The following is a 17,101-nucleotide window of genomic DNA, read 5'->3' on the forward strand; positions in this document are numbered from 1 at the left end:
ACAACATTCTCACAGTGCGTTAGATTTCGACCTTTACGTTTCTCACTTTTGAATTTTGGCGTTACTACACAACCTCGCCCACAAGAATGGAAGCAGTTGCAATATATTATATGAAAAAAGTCATAGTAGTTGTTTATTTATCTTATGCAATTGATAGCCATTGACAAAGCCAATAGTCCTGTCTTGCTGTATGTAGGTGTAATGTTACTTGTGTTATAGATCTGGACGAATGGACAGAAGCAGCAAAATACCAGTGGGGCACACTCTATGCTCAGCACAGAGTTTTAACTTAACTGTCTTATGCCACGCCCTTCATTACAGCGGCAATGCCCCTATGCTCTCATACTCATACCCACTGTTTTTTCATCCCACTTAAAGCCCTGTGTGTCACTGAAAGAAAATGAAAGTGGGCACTCTCAGGGAGGCAGAGAGGGGAACCAATAAAAAAACTAATTTTTCAACATGTAACCAGGTCGTTCGGACTCGCTCGCTGTGGTGCACGCAAACACAAATGTTACGCCCCACTGCTTTCAAATTTCACCAGCCGCCACTGATTGTGACATTATTACATAGTTCACGAGCGGCCAGACCGCACTACTTTAGTTGCTCAGTGCATCTCAAACTCTTTGAAATAAAAAAAAAAAGCATTAAAAACAATATAACTGATTTATAAGTAGCAGGTTTGTTCCACTTACATCCATATGAAATTGATCAGCATTTCTTTTTAGATAAAGCAGTGTTTGTTAAATTTAATTGAAGTTTTAACTATCAGATTTGGATTTTACGTGTAAAAGTTAATATTTCTGACCTCGACGTGATTTGAACACGCAACCTTCTGATCTGGAGTCAGACGCGCTACCGTTGCGCCACGAAGTCAGCTGTTTTCCTGCGGTCAGGAAGTTTTACATATCAGTGATACGTTCAGTGATGCCATGCACTATGTCGATGAGTTTTTGCTTTTGAAGAATTAGAAGGATAGTTCACACTCCTGTTTTTTATTTTTCTCTCAGCGCGCAAGAGCAGACATTTGTCTCGCAAGTCAGCCGAGATCCCATCAGCTCAGCTGACAGAGTTGCACTCCCAGAGGGCACCGAGGCAGAGCTCCGCCCCTCGGCTGTCAGTGCCTGTAGCTCTGTTTTGGTGGCGCCCGGTTTCCCTGTCACTTGAATAGCGGGAGTGTCACGCATGAGCCCAAGTGCAAGGACGATTCTAGAGTAATTTGTGTCACTGATCATCACTCAGCTGTCCTAAAAAAACCCAGTGGCAAGTAGTGCCACCCCATCAAAAAAGAAACGTTGGCAAACATCTGGCTTTCCCCGGCTTCACTGGTCCACACACAGCCTGAATGGCCCAGCTTGGTGGACAGTGTCCAGACATCATGTACCAGCACTCGGATTCTATGAGTAAACATAATTTCCGTATCATGCCGCCACATATTAAATCAGCCTTACACACAGGGCCTTTCTCATGCCCCTACTGTGCTATGTTGCTACTTTGTGTGGTGTCGGGCCTCCGGCCTGCATGACGGGAAATGATGGACACAGACACATGGAGATCTCGTCTAGTAACTGGCCGCGAGCACGTGCACTCGGGGCTTTTTTATTGACGGGGCCACGTCACTCGTGGCACCCGTGATGGATGGGTGTGGGGGGCAGTGTGTCAAGCCCTCGAGGGAGTGGTCGGAATGACAGCTTCCTGCGGGACACTAGAACGTGTCTCGCAGGACACTACATTCCTCCCCAACTTTATTGAAGGACAAATATAGTGTCAGTCCAACCTGTGGGGAAGAAACCGACAGTTAACTAAATACCACAGGGTTCATCAGTCTCTCGAGTCAGGTGGCAGGACGACATCAGACATGGGCTGGTGAACTTGGCTTGCAGCAGGACCTTCTCGGCGGACACCCGTAGTTTAACCTGAGGGACTCGGGACACGACTGCTGGCTTGGAGACGTCCGCTGCATACCGTCAGTTAGCTGACAATGCCATGTCTTGCTGTCTTGCATGGCTTTCCCTTGGCTGACATCGGTGATGGTCTGTGGTGAGTTCTAACAGTTCTTTTTAGGGTGCTGCGTCGTGACCATGGATGGAGTCTCAAGTGAGAATTCACAGAGGTGTTGCTGGACCGACTATCCTTGTTGATCCACTTGGCTGTGACTAGTACCCTGTCGGTGGGGCAATGTCTCTTCTCGCTCTCCCGCTTGGGGAGGCCCGTCGTCGGGGATGCTGCGGGACTTGTAGGGAGGCTGCGCTGGAGCCGCTGCTTGTGTGCCGTCTGGGGGCCGCTGCAGGACCGCCGAGGAGCCGTTTCTGGGTTGCACGCACATCCCTCAGGGGTGGATGAGTCTTGGTCAAGACTTGCACTCGCTGTCATGGTTCCGGTGTAGGCCAGGTTCACAGGTGGCTTCTGATTTCGTTTAGTCGTCTTGTGTGGCAACGGTTTCGGACTCCAGTCCATCGGTACTCAGGCAGTGGTGTTTGACGCATGTGCTGATGGCTGGCGTGATGATGGTTGCCAGCCATGTGGTGAGTCGGAATGACAGGTGGTGGTGACTTGGTGGTAGAGTTTGGATGTCAGGATGGTCCTTGGCAGCCACGTGCCTCCACTTGCTGATGTTGAGTGTCTGTGGCGGCTTGACATGTAGAGTGTGTAGCATCGTGCTACAAAGAACCACAGACACGTTTAGTGGTTTATCAGGAGCTTTATTTCTTTGCCTCTTATCTCTACCTTGTCCCTACTCTAACTGCCCCTTCCTATCCTGACTCCTCCTCTTCCTTTCACCCTACTCGCTCCGCCCTCCAACTACTGGACTGCTAACCTCATTACATCTCCCCTCTTCTTGATAAAACAAACACACGAACAGTGCTTCAGTCCATCTCTTCAATGAGTCTCTTTGGTGGCTGGATATTGCGACGTGTCTGCAACGATGTGTTCCCAGTAGACACGCTCGGCACAGACTCACTCTGCTGGCCTCTGCCCCCCGTGTCACTAGGATTAGGTTCTTCAGGTGCTGAAGTGTCACTCAGACTCACCTCAGGTCCTTTTGTGTCTCGCAGATACCTCTTGACGTGGGATGTGTTCCTGGGGATTCTGCATCGTACGGATTCCGCTGTCAGCACCGTGTCTTTCTGCTGAATAGCTGCTAATGGCTCGTCACGGACTTGGGGATTAGTTTTTTTCTGCTGCTCCTGGCTCGCACAGACATGATCACATCCATGCAAGGATAGAGACGTCGCCCTCCTCTTGGCCTCGGCATACGATTTCAGTCTATCCTTGTCATGCTTGTCAGTCCCAGCTATTTCCTGGTGCACGTGATTTGGTGATACCGCTTGCAGAGCACCTTCCCTTCTCCGGAACCGATTTCCCACTGGCCGCCCTAGCATGAGGGTCGCAGGACATTGTCCGGTGGTTGAGTGGGGAGTTGTCCTGTAGGCTCTGAGAGCTTCGTTCAGAGCTGCTTGCAGTTCTCCCCTCCCTGCAGTGACTTGCTGAAATGTCGTTTTGAGCGTAGTCATAAACCTTTCCATGGGGCCATTCGCTTGTGGCCAGAGTGGTGAAACTGTTCGGTGCTCAAAGTCCATGTATTTCGCGAAAGCACTGAATTCGTGACCATTGAAGGGCGACCCATTATCAGTTTTGACTTCCCTGGGAACACCCCATGTTGCAAATATCTCGTAGAGCACCTTGAGGGTGCAGGAAGCACTTGTAGACGATGTTATTTGTGCAATGGGAAATTGTGAATATTCATCAATGATGACGACCACATATGTTCCAGACTGCAGCGGTCCATGAAAGTCTAGGGTAACTTCTTGCCACGCTCCACTGGGTAGGGTGGTCATTTGTAGTGGTGCCGGTGGATCGCTTTTGCTAGTCAACTGACAGGGGTGGCAATCTTTCAAGGTGGTGTCTATTGCGATGACTTCCTGAATGGCGTCCATGTACTTCCCATCAACCACTTGTTTGGATCCTGACAGCGGCAGAGGGCGGCGGGACATGTAGTCAGTCGTGTTCTCCGACTTCCCTGATTTGGGAGGTGATTTGGGAGGCTTGCTAGCACAGTTCTGACTGTCATTGACTGTGAATAAGACTTCTACCAGATGCAGACGCTCCGCAGTGGGGAGGCTCAGTAGGCAGTCGGCTTCCGGCCCTTTGATGACGTGTATGACTGCCGGTATGGTGATGCCATCACGGGTGAGGATTGTGTGGAATTTACCCAGACAGGGGAGTGGTGTTTTGGACATCCACGTGAAAACACGGACCGGTGCGAAAGTTAGTGAGGGCTTCGGGACCATTTTCTCATATTCCGTACTTGGAATATAGTTCAGCGAGGCTCCGCTATCCCATATGAATTTGGTGTCATGATTCCCCACTCTAATATCTAGGCGTGGATACTTCTTCAGTTGCTCAGGGTCCGCAATCAGGTTCAAGTGTTCTACCGTGTAGGTCGAGTCTTTGGAGGAAGATGATCTCGAGTTCCACGATGGGGATCTGCGTCCCCAACGTGACCGACATGATTCCCGGCTGGAATGTGATGAGCCTGAGGACCGCCCACGTTCTCCTTGAACAGCTCGTACGTGATGTTTCCGAGTGTCTGAGCGGGATGACCTCGTCGGTTCACTCCACCTGTGTCGGTGGTAGTCCCCACACATTGCCTCGAAGTGATTGGACCGCCCACATTTCCGGCACCGTTGGCCCATGGCCGGACAGGTGTCCACATGGGGGTAGTCACGTCCACACCGGTAACATCGCTTAGTCCTTTCAGTCTTCCTATCTCTTCGCCGGGTATCCCTTCTTCCATATTCCGGACGCCGTTGGTGGGACGATGTACTAGACCTCCAGTTGTTCTCCGGCGAGTATTTTCTTCTGCTACTCGGGCGTTCCTGAACACGATGCGCTTGCTCATGGCTGACGTTGTGACCTGTTTCAATGGTGGCAGCGTGTTCCTCCGCCTGATCGTAGATGCGGGTCATCTCTTCAATCTCTTCTAAGTCATGAGGTTTCCTCAATAACCGTCGCCGAAGTGTCTCTGAGTGGCAACCTGTTATAATCTGCGATTTGATGGCCGCCTCCGGCGAGAACCTTTCGAACTCGCAGTACCTCGACAGCCGTCGCAACCTAGTGATGAACGCACACATCGCCTCCTCCTTTCCTTGGCGAGCTTGATGAAATGCATGGCGCTCATAATCGACATTTCTTTTGTGAAGGAATTTTTTGTTCAGTGCGTCTCGCACATCGTCATACGTCCCTGTTTCAGCAGGCGGAAGATCCTTTATTATTCTGCTTAGTTCTCGGCCTGCGAGATTACGAAGGGCAATTAACTTCTCTTCGTCTTCCGTCACCTTGGATCCCTCAATATAGTCCTCAAAATCCTCTAACCACTCCTGCCACTTGGGGCCCATGCTCCCTCCTGTGGTCACGGTCAGATATTCCGGGGCTCGCAGGTGCGATCCTCCCACAGCCAGGGGCTTCCGTCGTGGTGATGTTGCCATTTCCTCGTTGTCTTCTTTCCACTTCCTTGATGAGTCTAGTTCCGTGATGTGTTCTCGCCAATGCTTGTTGATTTATTCGTGCCACTGCTTGTTTATTCCTCCTTGTCACTGCTTGCTTGCTCTTGTCACTGCTTGTTTATTTCCTCTTGCCAGGGCCTGTTTATTTCGTTTTATCAATGCTTGTTTGTTTGCCTTTGCCAGTGCTTACTTGCTCTCGTCAATGCTTGTTTGTTTTTCACTTGCCCGTGCTTGTTTAGTTCGTCTTGCCAATGCTTGTTTTGTGTGTCTCTTTGCACCAATGCTTGTTTATTTGGTCTTGCCAATGCTTGTTCGTTTGCACTTGCCAATGCTTGCTTACTTGCTCTCGCCAATGCTTGTTTATTGTCCTCTTGCCAATGCTTGTTCATATGCACTTGCCAATGCTTGTTTGTCTGTTCAATGCTTGTTTATTTATTCTTGCCAATGCTTGTTTCGGTTACTGTGTGCCTGACTTCAAAATGGCCGCTCCCCGAAAATCAAGGGGTCTGTCTGGAAGGCCTGCCTGACTCCAAGATGGCCGCCGCCATTGCACACACACACACGAGGCTTTTCTCCGGGCTCATTCAGTCTCTTCCATGCTGGACTCACCGGCGGGCCTCTTCACGGGTGGCACCCTCCAGGCTCTGCTCATTCACGACGGCGACAGCTATCAGGTGAGGTCGGGGTGGGCTCCCGCCTTATTCTGCAGCTTCCCGCTTTTCTTCGCACCGAGCATGCCAAAGCTCACGCATCGGGCGTGAGATTAGCCGGCAACGACGAGCTTTCAGCTCACCTTTCACCGCGCTCAACAGCGCTTGTTAGCAGGCTTTCGGAGACAGCGTCTCCAACGTCGAGGCACCTCTTTCTTCACTCAGGGGCACAAGGCAGGGTCGGGGTGGGCTCCCGACTTCTGTATTCACTGGTGATATCCGGATTACACGCACCCAGCGTGAATCAAGCTGCAAGGTGATCAGTCACTTCAGGCAGGTCCGGTTCTTCACCAACTCCGGGGCTCCGTAAATGGTGTGGGCTTGTTCATCCCACTCTCGTCGCCAGTTGTAGCATCGTGCTACAAAGAACCACAGACACGTTTAGTGGTTTATCAGGAGCTTTATTTCTTTGCCTCTTATCTCTACCTTGTCCCTACTCTAACTGCCCCTTCCTATCCTGACTCCTCCTCTTCCTTTCACCCTACTCGCTCCGCCCTCCAACTACTGGACTGCTAACCTCATTACAGAGTGTGTGGATCCTCTCTTGCCTGGCTTGGGGCCACTGCCAACTCCGTCTTGAGGCGGTGTGAGGACGGACACTCAGTGCTGATCTTCACCCGTGGCATCTGCGGACAGGAGCAGAGATGCCACTTGACTTAGACTGCCGACGCTTGGGGATGGATGGTCGCCTGGGGAAGCGTAGGGATAAGACTCGGCTTGCGCTTGCTGCGGCTTATGATCGGTTCACCCGTGGAACTGTATCCAGGGATGTCGGTCCGCCTCGGTGGCTGTCTGGTGTGTCAGGGTGTGCTTTTGGCTGCTGGGAGAGTCCTTGGTCTTCTCTCTTTTGTTGGTCTATTCCGCCCACCTGTGTTTATCCGGTTTTCAGGGTGACAGGGCTGTCACTCTTCTTTCATCGAGGGCGTTGCGCTTAGACCTCGAGGCAGCGCTGTCCTGGCGCCGGCTTCTGCCTTTGCTCCGGCACACTCCTTGCTTGCTGGGTGACGTGACGTCCAGTTGCGTGTCGCTGGCGTTGGAGCGCATGTTGCTGTGGCGGCCTGCCACGTGGAGTGTGCGACTCCTCTCTTGCCTGTTGTGGGTCACTGCCGACTCCATCTTGAGGCAGTGTTAAGGAGGACACTGTGTTGCTTTTGGGCCGCTGCGGGTGCGACTCCACTCTTGCCTGTCGTGGGTCACCGCCGACTCCATCTTGAGGCAGTGTTGAGGAGGACACTGTGTTGCTTTCGGGCCGCGGTGGATGCGACTCCTCTCTTGCCTGTCGTGGGTCACTGCCGACTCCATCTTGAGGCAGTGTTGAGGAGGACACTGTGTTGCTTTTGGCCCACTGTGGGGTTTTGCTGTGCCAGTGGAGATGTGGGTGCTCTTCTACCTGCATTCATCAGTGTTTCTTTGCGGAGATGTCTCTATCTCCTGGGCGCCTGCCCGTGCTGTCGGATTCACTGGTGTGGTCTTCTGCATGCTTCGGACCACGTGCGCTCCGTCTTCGCCTCCGGCGTTCTCTTCTAGCAACTTGCGTGCCTGTGTTGTAGCTGGTGGTTGTGTTCGTTCGCTAGCAGGGGGAGTGATGCGATCCCCTCTCTGGCGGTGGCGTTGGACAGCTACTGGTGGTGTGCGCTCTGTCCCCGTCTTTCTTGTGCTATTGGTGGGGACAGCGACTTTGAGACGTGGCTGTCTGGCTGGTAGTCCACTCTTGTTGGTAGGGGCTGTCTTTGGTGTTACTGTTTTTGTTTGGTCGGCGCTTGCCTGGGCTGGAGGAGCTTTGGGCTTCCTGGGAGCCCTTAGCGACGTGCAACAGTCTTTCTCCTTTGAACAGTTCAGGCAGCCCATTGGTGTGGCATGCAAGGCACCTCTTCTTTGTGTGCTTCTTTTGGGGCTCGCTGCCTTCGCTCCTTGGCACTGTACTGTGCTGGGGCAGTCTTGGGCCCCTTGTATCTCTTGGTCGCTGCAGTGGCACTGGGAACAGTGCTCAGGCTCTTCAGCATGTCTTGCCTGTGAAAGGGGTGTGTGGCTTCCTTTCTGCTATGCACTGGGGCTGTAGGCTCTGGTGGTGAACATGGTGTCGCTCCCAATCTGCTTGCGACGTGGTGAGGGCGGTTTCAACAGGCAGCAACCTCTCTTGCGGCTGAGGCTGCAGGGGACTTCAAGAGGGTGCACTGTGCACGTGCTCCTACCTCTATACAGTCCTTTTCAGGTGGGTGACTGCAGTGCTGTATGGTTACCTCGGAGGACAATGGCCATCGTCCTGTGGGGATATGTGTCGTGGCAGGGGGCACTGTCCTGTTCCCCAGTGTGTGGGTGCTAGGGCTGTCCCTCCTGTTGGCAGCAGTGCTTAGGCACGGGTTCTGGAGCCACTTGTGAGCGGTCATTAGGAGGTGCTGCAGCCACCTGTGTTGTGAGCCCTCGCCATTCTCACTGACACCGTGGTTTCTTTGCTGCGGAAGTAATATCTCCTACTGGCCACTAGGTGGCACTATAGCAATCTCCTTGTGGAAAGTCTCAGCGCCTGAGCTGGAGGCTCTTGCAGGGGGGCTGCTAGCTGTTGCAGCGCTAGTTGTGTTCCCCTTGGGCTTGACCTGTGCGTGAGGGGGGTCCCCCAGTGGTGCTGCGGGTGCAGAGGCTGTGAGTTGTGGAGTTGCTTTTGCTGGTGATTATCTCTTCCTTGCCCCTTGTAGAGCACGTCAAACTAGGCAAAGTGTGGTGCGCGGACATGCTTGCTTCTCTGATCAGGCATGGGGGCTTTTCCGGGAACAGCTGACTTGCGGCGGCCGTGCGGTTCCGTCACTCAGGCTGGCCAACAGAGCATCTTGCTGCTGCTTGTGCTTTTGCTCGTGAATGAGTGAGTTAAGCTCACGGTGTAGGGCAGGCAGGCGGCCACTAGATGGCACTGCCTGCAGGTTCACCTCTTTGCTAACAGCGGCGGCCTCCTTCTTATTCACGGGCATTGAACCGCGCTACAAGTAACCAGCACAGGGACTCTCGCAACGCTGATGCCTCTTCTGCCTGTGGTACCTTCACGCTGGGAAGCGGTCAGTGTGCACGGACTGACCGGCGCCTCCGGCTACACGGTAGGAGGGAGCAGGGGTAGGCTTTGAGCGCTGCCTAGCGGGGGCACAGAACCTCACAACTGTGCAGGCGATCGCCTGGGCGCAGCTGCGGGCTCATTTCCAGCGTCTCATGGGGCTCGGTGCTCTCCCGGGACCTGAGTAGTTTCTGGGAGCCGTCCCTTCTCCCTTTCGCTTTAGGTGCGGACACGGTGGGCGGGACAGCCTGTGGTCGCTTCAGGGCTCGCTGGGATTTTCACTGACCTCTCGTTGTCGGGCTGGCTGGCTCCAGGGCTGTAGCGACGGCAGTGTGTGCGCATCTCCAGGCGCCTACTGAGACCTCCTCCTGTGATGCAGGTTCGGGCACATGGTGTTCTTCGTCCGCTGCAGCGTGGCCACGGCTGTCGTGCTGGCAAGGGAGCGCGTGTGTGAGCCACTGTGCGGACCACGCTGATCTTCTTGGGTCTATGGGCCGGATACTGGGTGACACGCGGGGCTTAATCCTCACTGCAGTCAAGGGTGGCATAAAACAGCATGCTGGTGGGGTGCCACCTGCTGGGCTTCTCTCCTCCTTCACGCGAAACGATGAAGCGTGGATCAGCAGGCATGCGGGGTTAGCTACCCGCCTCGTCACCAGTGTGGTGTCGGGCCTCCGGCCCGCATGACAGGAAATGATGGACACAGACACATGGAGATCTCGTGTAGTAACTGGCCGCGAGCACGTGCACTCGGGCCCTTTTATTGACGGGGCCATGTCACTCGTGGCACCCGTGATGGATGGGTGTGGGGGGCAGTGTGTCCGGCCCTCGAGGGAGTGGCTGGAATGACAGCTTCCTGCGGGACACTAGAACGTGTCTTGCAGGACACTACACTTTGCTGCATTTGAAGGCAGTGCTCACTGCATTACTTTTTAGGTCGAGCCTGGGCAGCGCATGTGCTGCTCTGTGAGGCATGCTGTATTCGAGTATGGATTTGAAGCTCCACCCACTCTCCACCCATATTTTTCAATGGCTTGTGTCATTTTCCTCCGTAAATGCTGGATTCTGATTCATAAATAGGCTTGTTAGTCCCTCCTTGGTACCTACCGCCTTGTCTTCATTTGTAACCTCCCTGTTGTGTCGTGCCTGTGACGTAACAGGCACGCACCGTGATAGTCAGGTGATCGCAACATAGAATAAATAGGGTACACACGTTCGTACGCCAGTTGGGCGACGGACGGCGATCCCATCACATGCAAACCCTGTGTACTGTGGTTATTACCGTCTTGGTGTACACTGGCCAACCCCCCCCCCCCTTGTGTCGGAGCCCCCTCGCTACGCGGGCATTCACCCGACACAACATATGGTGACGAGGGTGGGCGTGCCCTCTGCTTACACCATGCGGCGGCCGCAAGTGTCTCTCATCGCCCTCGTGGTGCTCGTGCCGCGGTGCGCTGTGCCCTGGCATCCCCCGGCGGTGGGTAACCCCCACGGAGAGTCCCCTGTCAGCGGGAGGCATCTGCTTGCCGCTGCAGTGCGCCTCTCTCAACCGGTGCCTTGCTGTGTGGCCGTACGAGGGAGCGAGGAAGCGCACGCATGTATGCACGCAGGACCGCGTGATGACTGGCGCTTCCATCGCGCTGCAGGCCCTGAAGACGCTGCTGTAGCCAGCGGTGGGAGAAATAAGCAGGCGTCACGGAGCACCGTCCTGGTGAGGAAACTGGGGGAGGAGTGCAGCGCTGAATGAGGCTGCTTGATGGACAAGGGGGAGTGGCAGCCCCCTAGTGGCAAAATAAGCACCGGCAATCCCAGAAAAAACAAACACTGGCAGCCCCAAGGGAAAAAGGGCACCGCCCCCAATAAACAAACTCGGGCAGCAGTCACACTGGATGAAGGTTCAGAAGAGGGGCCACACAAGTGAGGTTACGGACCGCAGCACATCCTCAGTAAAAAGGAAAGGCACACAGATGCCAGAAGGGAGACACCATACAAAACACAGGGCAGACAACCATGTTGACGATTCCCCCGATAGAACCATTCATAGTGGAAGGGTCCCCATCATCACTCACGCCAAAGTGGAAAGACTGGGTAGACCGGCTGAAAATCTTCTTCGAGGCCACCAAAGTCCAAAAGGACCAGAAAAGAGCCATGCTACTACATCTTGGGGGTAAAGACATTCATAATATCACCAAAACACTCGTCGAGGCCATGCCCAAAACCCACAACACCTTGATAAATGCTCTCAATGGGTATTTTGAACCAATGGCTAATCAGGATTATGAGCGGTTTATATTCAGGCAAGTGCGCCAACTACCCGAAGAGTCACTGGATACTTTCCACGCAAGGCTCAAGAACCTAGCCTCCACGTGCGGATTCCGCGAAGAAACGGAAGAGATTAGGGGACAGATAATCCAGGGCTGTGCATCGGCCAAGCTCCGGGAAAGGATCCTGGAGGAGGCAGGAAAGTCGCTGACCGACATATTGACCCTAGGCCGAACCAAAGAACTGTCAAAGGCCCACGCAGCCCATATGGAGGCTGCCCTCCAATTACCAGTCAAGACAGAACCGGTGAATGCGGTGACAACCAAGCCAGCTAGCGAGATGGAACAAGAAGGACACAAGGGCAATGCTCTCAGGGCAAGGAAGAAGCTGTGGAGGACCACCCCACAAAGCGGCGGAATGTCCAGCTAAAGGCAAGAAGTGCTCGGGGTGTGGGCGATTCAATCATTTCGAGAAAGTTTACAGATCAAAGTGATATAGGAAGCCTCGGCAAGAAGTCAACACGATTCCGGAGGGAGAGAGAGAGCCCAGCGACTTGGATGATGACGAGGAAGAAGAGAGGGTAGTCCAAAAAGTGCACATGATCGGGACAACAACCCGGAAAGCAAGACAATTGCCCCAGTGCAACATTCGAGTAGGGCAGCAAGATGTCATGGCTGTGGTTGACACCGGTGCCACGATTAACATTATGGCTTCTGCTTTGTACGAAAAGATGTCTCCGGCGCCAACCCTACACCCATCAGCAATCACGGTCTTTGCCCATGGACAAGACACTCCATTGAAGATATGAGGCCGGTTCAGGACGGCCATCTCTCACGGCATGAACTCTCTTGACACCAATGTGTACGTTACTGAAGGCATGTTACTAGGGTGTCGGGCTGCGGAAGACTTAGGGGTGGTGACCTTTACATTCGGGGTGCACCAAGAGTTGATTCAACACATTTTGACAGAATTCTCGGAGGTCTTCAAAGGCATTGGAAAATTTAAAGGCAAAAAGGTTAATCTCCACATCGACCCCACGGTACAGCCTGTGGCTCTACGCCACCAGCAATTGCGTTTCACCTGCATCCCCTGGTGGAGGAAGAGTTAAAAAAGGTAGAAGCTGCCGGAATCATTCAAAAGGTCACAGGGCCCACTCCGTGGGTGTCCCCGATAGTCGTTGCCCGGAAGCCCAAACAACCGGGGGCTATGAGAATTTGCGTGGACATGAGGCTACCCAACGCCGCAATAAAGAGAGAACGTCATATCACTCCGACTATAGACGACCTGATAGGGGAAATGGCTGGGGCCTGTTGGTTCTCCAAGTTAGATCTAAGGTCCGGGTATCACCAGCTGGTAGTGAATGAAGCGTCCCACAACATCACAAACTTTTCAACCTGAGGTTCTGGACTTTTAAGAGTCCAGAGGTGTCAGGGAAACAACACCCGAAGACCCCTGAGTTCCTTCCTGTCTCGGTGCACAAATACGCGGGTTTCTCGATGGTGGCGTCAGAGACCAAGATTTATTCACTGCAGGGACACAGAAGTCATAGGAACCACACAGAGGCAGAATCTACGAGACTGTTCAAATTGCATTAAGTGGGTTGTTCCTTAAATACACAAAAAATGTCTTTAGGCAGCATTACACGAATATTTCTCATGCCCAACCCGGTATCCCAAACAAACAGTAAATAGACATCAAACAATAATTAGTCGTAGGTTTTCGGTATTCGATCAGGTCCCCTTGACAGTTTTCCATTCTTTGCCCGATCCTCCCCATCATAAAAATCGTAACCTCCCCATTGTAAAAGCCCAGAAGAAGAGGAGCAGAGCCAGGTGCAAAGGATTGAAAGAGTAGGATAAGAGGTGTTTATGGATCATAAACGGGCATGGCTACCGTCTCCGGCCTTTCAGTAAGGACAATGGACACGAGAACCAGTATAGCAGGACTGGCCTCAGGCAAGGGAGGCAGCTTGATTCTGCCTAGTCATGCAGCGTCAGCCTTTCTCGGGGCTCGAGCTTACGTGTCCTTAACAAGGTGACTCTGCCGGGGTCATCGCCCGTTCATTGACTATGTGAGGGCAAGAAACAAAATGGATGCCGTAACTAAAATGGATGCCATGACTTTACAACAGAATGCCCTATTTCTCAGTGAATTCATGCTAGTTGCGTAGCGAAAACACTGTCATGCATATAATGGATCATTTGCGGTTCATTGGTACCGGAATCGTGTCAGTACTACGATACCGAAATCACGGGTTCGGATCGCTACAGAACCTCAGACCGTCCTTTTGCCCTTACATAGGCAATAACTTACTCTATGTCAGAGTCCATTTCTATGTTCATCAGGTCACTGATATGTTGTTGAAGCATTACTCTATCCCATGGCGTATCTCTAAAGACAGGTGGTCTTCTTACGCATGTTGAAACGCAGAGATTATATAAGGCAGGACCACACTGAACAATGAGACAGCACGAAAATAAAAATACCAACGCAACACCAGTGACTATCAGAACCTTCCATCCCCACGCAGATAACAGGCTCCAGAACCATCCCATTAATGAGCAGTAACCTTCCTCTACATGAATAGAGTCAGAGATTTTGTGTAACTTAGAGATGGCCTTGTATACCGTTGGCGCATTATCTGGGATAAAAACACAACAACTCGATTGGATCATCTTACATACTCCACCTCGATCTGCAAGTAACACATCAAGGACCATACGGTTCTGTAACGTCATGAGGCGATCCGCTTGAAGCTCAGCTGTCAGGTTACTAAGGGTACCCACAGTTTCAGTGATAGTGGATTCAACTACCCGTGTTAGTTGACGTAAGTTTCTACTGTTGGCCATAGGCCCCCAGAATGGAAGGAAACCTTTGAAGAAGTCTCCTGCTTCTTGGCCAGCAGTATCTTCTTTACTGAAAACACCTCTCACAACTCTAGTTTTGTGATAATCCGGTGCAGCAGTGTATGTCGGAGGCAACAGTTGAGCGATATAACATGAGCCTGAAAAGTCAGCAGGCAGCCATGTATATGCTCTGTCTTGGCAAACAAAATAGGTACCCTTAGCAGCTAAGAATGCAGGGGAAGATTGTGTCGGGAAAACATATGTTTCGATACAGTCACTCTTCCCTAGTCGAGCTTTCGGATTCCTCCCATTTCCTTGCAAACAGACCTGACCTTGGTGGGGTACGACCCAGATCAGAGTCGAGCTTTTACGTTTGTTCTCACCCAGAGTAATGCCATATTCCGTAACATTCCAACCCATGTAAACTCGCAATTGATCCTTGGGAATGAACGGAGTGTTATTGACATCTCTAACCATGTCGGTGATTCCTTTTACCAAGGCTCTATTAGCAGAGTTATACCTAGTGGAACGCGGAGGTCGTGGAGGATAGGTCTCTAGGGCATAAGCGAACATGGTCTGAAATGCCCAGAATGATCCATTATAACTAAAGGGCAGAACCAGATAAGGGATGCCCTTGTCCATGGTATGTGGTATCAAGCCACACACCCAGCAGTTTGTTGTGTTAACCACTAGTTGATGTTGGTGCAAGAGCTGAATGAAAGTGTTATTTATAAACTCAGAGCGTCGAGCTTGCTCGTGGGCAGGAAAAGGATGGAAAGAATGAAGAGAAACAACAGGAACATGGGGAGATACTGTAGATGTAACAGGTGTAAAGATCAACTGAATACCAAAAATAATTCCGTCTACCAAAGTTATTAAAACAATTAGATGTGTCAGAGTACATTGCATTAGAAAACATTTGCTATACAATATGTCATATAGTTTTGTCTTGTGCACATTTATGACGTTAACCCGTCGCAGTTCAGGAAGCTCCATCTTCTACAACCGTTCGCAACGGATGGTTTGTACCTGTTAAAAACTTGCCTCTGTTTACCCTGGGAGTTCCCAAAATAAACAGAAGAAACCGACCTTGTGTCTGGTTCCCTGCAAATTAAAACAAGGCACACGTTACGACCCTACGGTAACCCAGACGGCAAGGCGAGAGAAACAACAAAAACAAAAAGATAAAATTTAGAGCAAACTTCCTGACTGAATGGAATGCAATAAGATGGGACACCCCCGCGCCGCACGGCCACCAGCTGCTGCGTGTGCCCCTTGCCTGCCCCGCCCACCCGCGCCCTTGGCCTTAAATGGCGACTGTGCGACGCAGGTGAGTGTGACCCACTTGTGGGACACCCCCGCGCCGCACGGCCACCAGCTGCTGCGTGTGCCCCTTGCCTGCCCTCTGCCTCGCTGCCTGCCTCGTTGCCGGCTGCCGGCTGCCTCCGCTGTTGTTGTTTTTGCCTTGTTTTTACTGTAATTTGTGCCTGTTTTTATTTATTTCGTTGTGCCTGTGTTTTGGTTTTCCTTCCTTGTTGTCCGCCTACCTCGCCGCCCTCCGCTCTCCCTTCCCGCCACCGCCGCTTTTCCCCGCCCCTTTTTCTATTCTGTACCCTCCCCGCTCCCGCCTCCCAGCTGCTCCGCCCACCCGCGCACTTGGCCTTAAATGGCGACCGTGCGACGCAGGTGAGTGTGACCCACTTGTGGGACACCCCCGCGCCGCACAGCCACCAGCTGCTGCGTGTGCCCCTTGCCTGCCCTCTGCCTCGCTGCCTGCCTCGTTGCCGGCTGCTGGCTGCCTCCGCTGTTGTTGTTTTTGCCTTGTTTTTACTGTAATTTGTGCCTGTTGTTATTTATTTCGTTGTGCCTGTGTTTTGGTTTTCCTTCCTTGTTGTCCGCCTACCTCGCCGCCCTCCGCTCTCCCTTCCCGCCACCGCCGCTTTTCCCCGCCCCTTTTTCTATTCTGTACCCTCCCCGCTCCCGCCTCCCAGCTGCTCCGCCCACCCGCACACCTCGCCTTTAATGGCGACCGTGCGAACGCGCAGCGGTCTCGCGCAGCGGGTGCGCCGTTTGTGCGCCGAAGGCGCGCCAAAGGTAAGCCCGTCTGCGCCCGTCCGCGCCTGGACCACGCCCAGTGCCAGGACCCCTGGCCCACGAGGACCCCGACCGACCCGCCTGACGTACTCCGCCGCCACCCTCACCGCACTCAACACCGGCCGACTCCCAGAATGCCATCAAGCCACTCCACGACGTACCCACGGACCTTTCAGCTGCCACGCCTGCAAGTTCTCCTGCATCCGGACCAGCCTCGCACCAGCACCCGTCAAGTCGAACACCAGCAGCACCCACCTCAAGTGCATCCTGCTCAACACCCGCTCCGTCCACAGACACGCCATCGAACTCTGGAACCTTCTAGACGCCACAGCCCCTGACGTTGCCTTCCTCACGGAGACCTGGAAGAACGCCTCTTCAGCTCCCGACATCGCCATCGCTATCCCAGAGGGCTACAAGATCGTCCGGAGGGACCGAAACGCCAACCAGATGGGAGGAGGCATCGCCATCATCCACAGGAACACCATCCGTCTCACGACCAGCACCGACAACACCCTGACCAGCGCCGAACACCTGCATTTCCAGATCCACACCAACCCGAACACCACCCTCAGAGGCACCCTGATCTACCGACCCCCTGGACCACGCACACAATTCAGCGAGGACATCGCCGTCTTCGTCAGC

The 17,101-nt window shown here is 53.0% G+C and overlaps 1 non-coding gene across 1 annotated transcript; it reads right to left on the bottom strand.

The window, feature by feature from the left end:
• Positions 1 to 804: 804 nt before the first annotated feature.
• On the bottom strand, positions 805 to 876 carry TRNAW-CCA (transfer RNA tryptophan (anticodon CCA)). Its single transcript has one exon. It is a non-coding gene; the product is annotated as a tRNA-Trp (tRNA).
• Positions 877 to 17,101: the final 16,225 nt, after the last annotated feature.

Source organism: Triturus cristatus, chromosome 12 (assembly GCF_964204655.1).
Source record: "Triturus cristatus chromosome 12, aTriCri1.1, whole genome shotgun sequence".
Taxonomy (NCBI): Eukaryota; Metazoa; Chordata; class Amphibia; order Caudata; family Salamandridae; genus Triturus; species Triturus cristatus.